The 7,842-nt window shown below is 60.1% G+C and overlaps 1 long non-coding RNA gene across 1 annotated transcript; it reads right to left on the minus strand.

Moving 5' to 3' along the window:
* Nucleotides 1–1,824: 1,824 nt before the first annotated feature.
* Nucleotides 1,825–5,333, minus strand: LOC142258891 (uncharacterized). The gene is made up of 2 exons (XR_012727899.1): nt 5,221–5,333; nt 1,825–2,152 (listed from the first exon to the last, which is right to left on the minus strand). It is a non-coding gene; the product is annotated as an uncharacterized LOC142258891 (long non-coding RNA).
* Between the last annotated feature and the right edge of the window lie 2,509 nt (nt 5,334–7,842).

Consider the following 7,842-nt stretch of genomic DNA (forward strand, 5'->3'; position numbering starts at 1 on the left):
CCGTTCTCACACCTCCTGTCCATCTGCTACACATTACACACCGGCCAGGTAATACAATGAAGAGCTAAGGATGTGATGCGGTAGAGGCCGTTCTCACACCTCCTGTCCATCTGCCACACATTACACACCGGCCAGGTAATACAATGAAGAGCTAAGGATGTGGTGCGGTCAGAGGCCGTTCTCACACCTCCTGTCCATCTGTCACACATTACACACCGGCCAGGTAATATAATGAAGAGCTAAGGATGTGGTGCGGTCAGAGGCCGTTCTCATACCTCCTGTCCGTCTGCCACACATTACACACCGGCCAGGTAATACAATGAAGAGCTAAGGATGTGGTGCAGTCAGAGGCCGTTCTCATACCTCCTGTCCGTCTGCCACACATTACACACCGGCCAGGTAATATAATGAAGAGCTAAGGATGTGGTGCAGTCAGAGGCCGTTCTCATACCTCCTGTCCGTCTGCCACACATTACACACCGGCCAGGTAATAAAATGAAGAGCTGAGGATGTGGTGCGGTAGAGGCCGTTCTCACACCTCCTGTCCATCTGCCACACATTACACACCGGCCAGGTAATACAATGAAGAGCTAAGGATGTGGTGCGGTCAGAGGCCATTCTCATACCTCCTGTCCATCTGCCACACATTACACACCGGCCAGGTAATATAATGAAGAGCTAAGGATGTGGTGTGGTCAGAGGCCGTTCTCACACCTCCTGTCCATCTGTCACACATTACACACCGGCCAGGTAATATAATGAAGAGCTAAGGATGTGGTGCGGTCAGAGGCCGTTCTCATACCTCCTGTCCGTCTGCCACACATTACACACCGGCCAGGTAATACAATGAAGAGCTAATGATGTGGTGCGGTAGAGGCCGTTCTCATACCTCCTGTCCATCTGCCACACATTACACACCGGCCACTGTCACAGGTCTGGGAAGTTAAAGAACAGCAATTCCATCTTTAGGCCCTGTGCGCACAGCCGCGTATTTTGCCACGTTTTTTGGTGGTTTGTTGCCCAAAACTGTATGCATTGTCTTCTCCAGCAAAGTCTATGAGAATTCAGACCGGCTGTGCGCACGTCGCTTCTTTGTTCCTTGCAGTTTTTGTGGAAGGAAAAAGCAGCAGCATGTCACTTCTTTCTGTGTTTTGGAGGACTGGCAGATTAATCACCCGCTGGCTCCAGGTCAGCGGGGGATTGATTCCCAGTGTCTGGTCAGATGCTGGTCCCCATAAAAAGTCTATGGGGACCAGAATCCGGCACAAAGCGGTAGGAGCAAGCACTTCATACTCACCGATCACCGGCGCGGCTGTCACACTGCTCCTGCGGCCTCTCATTCTTCTTCCTGGGCCGCTCATTAAGCTCATACATATTCACGGCTTCCCCTGCCCACTGGTGGCTGTGATTGGTTGCAGTCAGATGCACCCCCACACTGACTGACAGCTGTCTGACTGCAACCAATCACAGCCGCCGGTGGGTCTATATTGTACAGTAAAATAACAGCGTGCAGTCCCCTCAATTTTGATACCCAGCTAAGGTAAAGCCTTACAACTGGTGGCTGGTATTCTCAGACTGGAGAGGCCTATGGTTATTAGGCTAGCCCCCCCCCCAGCCTAAAAATATCAGCCTGCAGCCTCCCGGATCGCTGCATCCATTAGATGTGACAATCCCAGCACTTTACCTGGATCATCTTGATTGCCCTGGTGTGATGGTAATCGGGGTAATAAGGAGTTAATAGCAGCCCATAGCTGCCACTAAGTCATAAATTAGTGATGGTAGCATCTATGAGACCCCATAGAAGAGAGGAAATCCAGAAACAGCTTAATTAAAAGAAACTTTATTAAAGACAGTGGGAAAAAAAGGACACCCTGTCCATCACCACGTCTCACACAGATGACACAGAGAAGCATCAATACAAACATTATATAAGTACACCCCATATAATACACAGCACAGAGAATATATAAGTACACCCCATATAATACACAGCACAGAGAATATAAGTACACCCCATATAATACACAGTGCAGAGAATGTATACACAGAGATATCCTCTTATGTCACTTGTGGGATTCTCTCCAATAGATGAAACCTTCATATTCAGAGGATGAGGAAGAATTCTTTGTAGGAGCAGATATTGCCCCGAACTCTATAAAGAAAAATGACCAATAATTAGTAATAATAATAATAATAATAATAATAATAATAATGCCAAAAACTCCCATAAACTGTGTATAATGAATGCGCTGATAATCACCTGCTAATAAACACATCAGTATCAGTCACAGATCATTGTGGAATTCAGCCCTTTGGGATCTCTGGCTCCAGCTTTAATATCCAATGCGCTTCCCTTATATACAGCGACTGCTCCAATCCCCTCCTCCTGGATCTATCCCCCCGCTCCATGCCTCTAACGGGAAAAGACAACAGGGACGCCGGGTGCTGCTCTGCGACTCCCCACAGACAGAGCATTGCATTCCCCCTCCCCTTCCCCCAGGCAGAACATCGCACCCTCTCTCTCCCCCCCCTTCCCCAGGCAGAGCATCGCACCCTCTCTCTCCCCCCCTTCCCCCAGGCAGAGCATCGCACCCTCTCTCTCCCCCCCTTCCCCCAGGCAGAGCATCGCACCCTCTCTCTCCCCCCCTTCCCCCAGGCAGAGCATCGCACCCTCTCTCTCCCCCCCTTCCCCCAGGCAGAGCATCGCACCCTCTCTCTCCCCCCCTTCCCCCAGGCAGAGCATCGCACCCTCTCTCCCCCCCCCCGGCAGAGCATCGCACCCTCTCTCTCTCCCCCCTTCCCCCAGGCAGAGCATCGCACCCTCTCCCCCCCCCCCCAGGCAGAGCATCGCACCCTCTCTCTCCCCCCCCCTTCCCCCAGGCAGAGCATCGCACCCTCTCTCTCCCCCCCCCTTCCCCCAGGCAGAGCATCGCACCCCTCTCTCTCCCCCCCCCTTCCCCCAGGCAGAGCATCGCACCCTCTCTCTCCCCCCCCCTTCCCCCAGGCAGAGCATCGCACCCTCTCTCTCCCCCCCCCCTTCCCCCAGGCAGAGCATCGCACCCTCTCTCTCCCCCCCCCCTTCCCCCAGGCAGAGCATCGCACCCTCTCTCTCCCCCCCCCCCTTCCCCCAGGCAGAGCATCGCACCCTCTCTCTCCCCCCCCCCTTCCCCCAGGCAGAGCATCGCACCCTCTCTCTCCCCCCCCCCTTCCCCAGGCAGAGCATCGCACCCTCTCTCTCCCCCCCCCTTCCCCAGGCAGAGCATCGCACCCTCTCTCTCCCCCCCCCCTTCCCCAGGCAGAGCATCGCACCCTCTCTCTCCCCCCCCCTTCCCCCAGGCAGAGCATCGCACCCTCTCTCTCCCCCCCCCTTCCCCCAGGCAGAGCATCGCACCCTCTCTCTCCCCCCCCCTTCCCCCAGGCAGAGCATCGCACCCTCTCTCTCCCCCCCCCCTTCCCCCAGGCAGAGCATCGCACCCTCTCTCTCCCCCCCCCCTTCCCCCAGGCAGAGCATCGCACCCTCTCTCTCCCCCCCCCTTCCCCCAGGGCAGAGCATCGCACCCTCTCTCTCCCCCCCCCCCCCCTTCCCCCAGGCAGAGCATCGCACCCTCTCTCTCCCCCCCCCCTTCCCCCAGGCAGAGCATCGCACCCTCTCTCTCCCCCCCCCCTTCCCCCAGGCAGAGCATCGCACCCTCTCTCTCCCCCCCCCTTCCCCCAGGCAGAGCATCGCACCCTCTCTCTCCCCCCCCCCTTCCCCCAGGCAGAGCATCGCACCCTCTCTCTCCCCCCCCCTTCCCCCAGGCAGAGCATCGCACCCTCTCTCTCCCCCCCCCTTCCCCCAGGCAGAGCATCGCACCCTCTCTCTCCCCCCCCCTTCCCCCAGGCAGAGCATCGCACCCTCTCTCTCTCCCCCCCCCCTTCCCCCAGGCAGAGCATCGCACCCTCTCTCTCCCCCCCCCTTCCCCCAGGCAGAGCATCGCACCCTCTCTCTCCCCCCCCCTTCCCCCAGGCAGAGCATCGCACCCTCTCTCTCCCCCCCCCTTCCCCCAGGCAGAGCATCGCACCCTCTCTCTCCCCCCCCCCTTCCCCCAGGCAGAGCATCGCACCCTCTCTCTCTCCCCCCCCCCTTCCCCCAGGCAGAGCATCGCACCCTCTCTCTCCCCCCCCCTTCCCCCAGGCAGAGCATCGCACCCTCTCTCTCCCCCCCCCTTCCCCCAGGCAGAGCATCGCACCCTCTCTCTCCCCCCCCCTTCCCCAGGCAGAGCATCGCACCCTCTCTCTCCCCCCCCCTTCCCCCAGGCAGAGCATCGCACCCTCTCTCTCCCCCCCCCTTCCCCCAGGCAGAGCATCGCACCCTCTCTCTCCCCCCCCCCTTCCCCCAGGCAGAGCATCGCACCCTCTCTCTCCCCCCCCCTTCCCCCAGGCAGAGCATCGCACCCTCTCTCTCCCCCCCCCCTTCCCCCAGGCAGAGCATCGCACCCTCTCTCTCCCCCCCTTCCCCCAGGCAGAGCATCGCACCCTCTCTCTCCCCCCCTTCCCCCAGGCAGAGCATCGCACCCTCTCTCTCCCCCCCCTTCCCCCAGGCAGAGCATCGCACCCTCTCTCTCCCCCCCTTCCCCAGGCAGAGCATCACACCCTCTCCCCCCCCCCCCCCAGGCAGAGCATCGCACCCTCTCTCTCTCCCCCCTTCCCCCAGGCAGAGCATCGCACCCTCTCTCCCCCCCCCTTCCCCCAGGCAGAGCATCGCACCCTCTCTCCCCCCCCCCCCCAGGCAGAGCATCGCACTCTCTCTCCCCCCTTCCCCCAGGCAGAGCATCGCACCCTCTCTCTCTCCCCCCTTCCCCCAGGCAGAGCATCGCACCCTCTCTCTCGCCCCCCTTCCCCCAGGCAGAGCACCGCACCCTCTCTCTCGCCCCCCTTCCCCCAGGCAGAGCATCGCACCCTCTCTCTCCCCCTTCCCACAGGCAGAGCATCGCACCCTCTCTCTCCCCCTTCCCACAGGCAGAGCATCGCACCCTCTCTCTCCCCCTTCCCACGGTCAGAGCATCGCACCCTCTCTCTCCCCCTTCCCACAGGCAGAGCATCGCACCCTCTCTCCCCCCCCTTCCCACAGGCAGAGCATCGCACTTACTGCTGCACACTATTGCACCCAGAGACGGTGACCTACAATCCCTTTTTTATTCCCCCTGAGGCTCATACATGATCAGCTCCATCAGATATTACCTCCTGTTACATCACACCCAGGGCTGGAAACAGCAGAAACAGGGAAGAGGGGAAACATCCTGCTGCTTGTACGGCAAACTGCGCACTGACTGCCGGGAACTACAGGCTCCTCCCACACAAGAGGCCGGTCACATGGGCGTGACGTCAGCAGAGGTCCTTCTGGCCACTGGGATCTAGACTCTACCCTAGATATATGGCTGCTCTGTGCTTACAGGACCTGTGATGATGTCACATGGAGGGGAGGAGTCAGGGTCACATGATCAGCTCCTCAGTGTATGCAGGACTCTGCTGTGCTGGTTGTCATGGTGCTGGATGAGGGGAAGTTTATGTGTGGGGTCAGGAGGGGTTTACAGTGTGGATGTAGCAGAGCCGTGTGTGTACGAGGTGTACGGAGCAGAGCCGCGTGTGTACGAGGTGTACGGAGCGGAGCCGTGTGTGTACGAGGTGTACGGAGCGGAGCCGTGTGTGTACGAGGTGTACGGAGCAGAGCCGTGTGTGTACGAGGTGTACGGAGCGGAGCCGTGTGTGTACGAGGTGTACGGAGCAGAGCCGTGTGTGTACGAGGTGTACGGAGCGGAGCCGTGTGTGTACGAGGTGTACGGAGCGGAGCCGTGTGTGTACGAGGTGTACGGAGCAGAGCAGTGTGTGTACGAGGTGTACGGAGCAGAGCCTTGTGTACGAGATGTACGGAGCGGAGCCGTGTGTGTACGAGGTGTACGGAGCGGAGCCGTGTGTGTACGAGGTGTACCGAGCGGAGCCGTGTGTGTACGAGGTGTACGGAGCGGAGCCGTGTGTGCACGAGGTGTACGGAGCGGAGCCGTGTGTGTACGAGGTGTACGGAGCGGAGCAGTGTGTGTACGAGGTGTACGGAGCGGAGCCGTGTGTGTACGAGGTGTACGGAGCGGAGCCGTGTGTGTCCGAGGTGTACGGAGCGGAGCCGTGTGTGTCCGAGGTGTACGGAGCGGAGCCGTGTGTGTCCGAGGTGTACGGAGCGGAGCCGTGTGTGTCCGAGGTGTACGGAGCGGAGCCGTGTGTGTCCGAGGTGTACGGAGCGGAGCCGTGTGTGTCCGAGGTGTACGGAGCGGAGCCGTGTGTGTCCGAGGTGTACGGAGCGGAGCCGTGTGTGTCCGAGGTGTACGGAGCGGAGCCGTGTGTGTCCGAGGTGTACGGAGCGGAGCCGTGTGTGTCCGAGGTGTACGGAGCGGAGCCGTGTGTGTCCGAGGTGTACGGAGCGGAGCCGTGTGTGTCTGAGGTGTACGAAGCGGAGCCGTGTGTGTACGAGGTGTACGGAGCGGAGCCATGTGTGTACGGAGCGGAGCCGTGTGTGTACGAGGTGTACGGAGCGGAGCCGTGTGTGTGCGAGGTGTACGGAGCGGAGCCGTGTGTGTGCGAGGTGTACGGAGCGGAGACGCGTGTGTACGAGGTGTACGGAGCAGAGCCGTGTGTGTACGAGGTGTACGGAGCGGAGCCGTGTGTGTACGAGGTGTACGGAGCGGAGCCGTGTGTGTACGAGGTGTACGGAGCGGAGACGTGTGTGTCCGAGGTGTACGGAGCGGAGCCGTGTGTGTCCGAGGTGTACGGAGCGGAGCCGTGTGTGTCCGAGGTGTACGGAGCGGAGTCGTGTGTGTACGAGGTGTACGAAGCGGAGCCGTGTGTGTACGAGGTGTACGGAGCGGAGCCATGTGTGTACGGAGCGGAGCCGTGTGTGTACGAGGTGTACGGAGCAGAGCCGTGTGTGTGCGAGGTGTACGGAGCGGAGCCATGTGTGTACGAGGTGTACGGAGCGGAGACGCGTGTGTACGAGGTGTACAGAGCGGAGCCGTGTGTGTCCGAGGTGTACGGAGCGGAGCCGTGTGTGTCCGAGGTGTACGGAGCGGAGCCGTGTGTGTCCGAGGTGTACGGAGCGGAGCCGTGTGTGTCCGAGGTGTACGGAGCGGAGTCGTGTGTGTCCGAGGTGTACGAAGCGGAGCCGTGTGTGTACGAGGTGTACGGAGCGGAGCCATGTGTGTACGGAGCGGAGCCGTGTGTGTACGAGGTGTACGGAGCAGAGCCGTGTGTGTACGAGGTGTACGGAGCAGAGCCGTGTGTGTACGAAGTGTACGGAGCGGAGCCGTGTGTACGAGGTGTACGGAGCGGAGCCGTGTGTGCACGAGGTGTACGGAGCAGAGCCGTGTGTGAACGAGGTGTACGGAGCGGAGCCGTGTGTGTACGAGGTGTACGGAGCAGAGCCGTGTGTGCACGAGGTGTACGGAGCAGAGCCGTGTGTGTACGAGGTGTACGGAGCAGAGCCTTGTGTGTACGAGGTGTACGGAGCAGAGCAGTGTGTGTACGAGGTGTACGGAGCAGAGCCGTGTGTACGAGATGTACGGAGCGGAGCCGTGTGTGTACGAGGTGTACGGAGCAGAGCAGTGTGTGTACGAGGTGTACGGAGCAGAGCAGTGTGTGTACGAGGTGTACGGAGCAGAGCCGTGTGTACGAGATGTACGGAGCGGAGCCTTGTGTGTACGAGGTGTACGGAGCAGAGCCGTGTGTGTACTACGAGGTGTACGGAGCGGAGTCGTGTGTGTCCGAGGTGTACGGAGCAGAGCCGTGTGTGTACGAGGTGTACCGAGCGGAGCCGTG

The sequence above is a fragment of the Anomaloglossus baeobatrachus genome, assembly GCF_048569485.1.
Source record: "Anomaloglossus baeobatrachus isolate aAnoBae1 chromosome 5 unlocalized genomic scaffold, aAnoBae1.hap1 SUPER_5_unloc_16, whole genome shotgun sequence".
NCBI lineage: Eukaryota > Metazoa > Chordata > Amphibia > Anura > Aromobatidae > Anomaloglossus > Anomaloglossus baeobatrachus.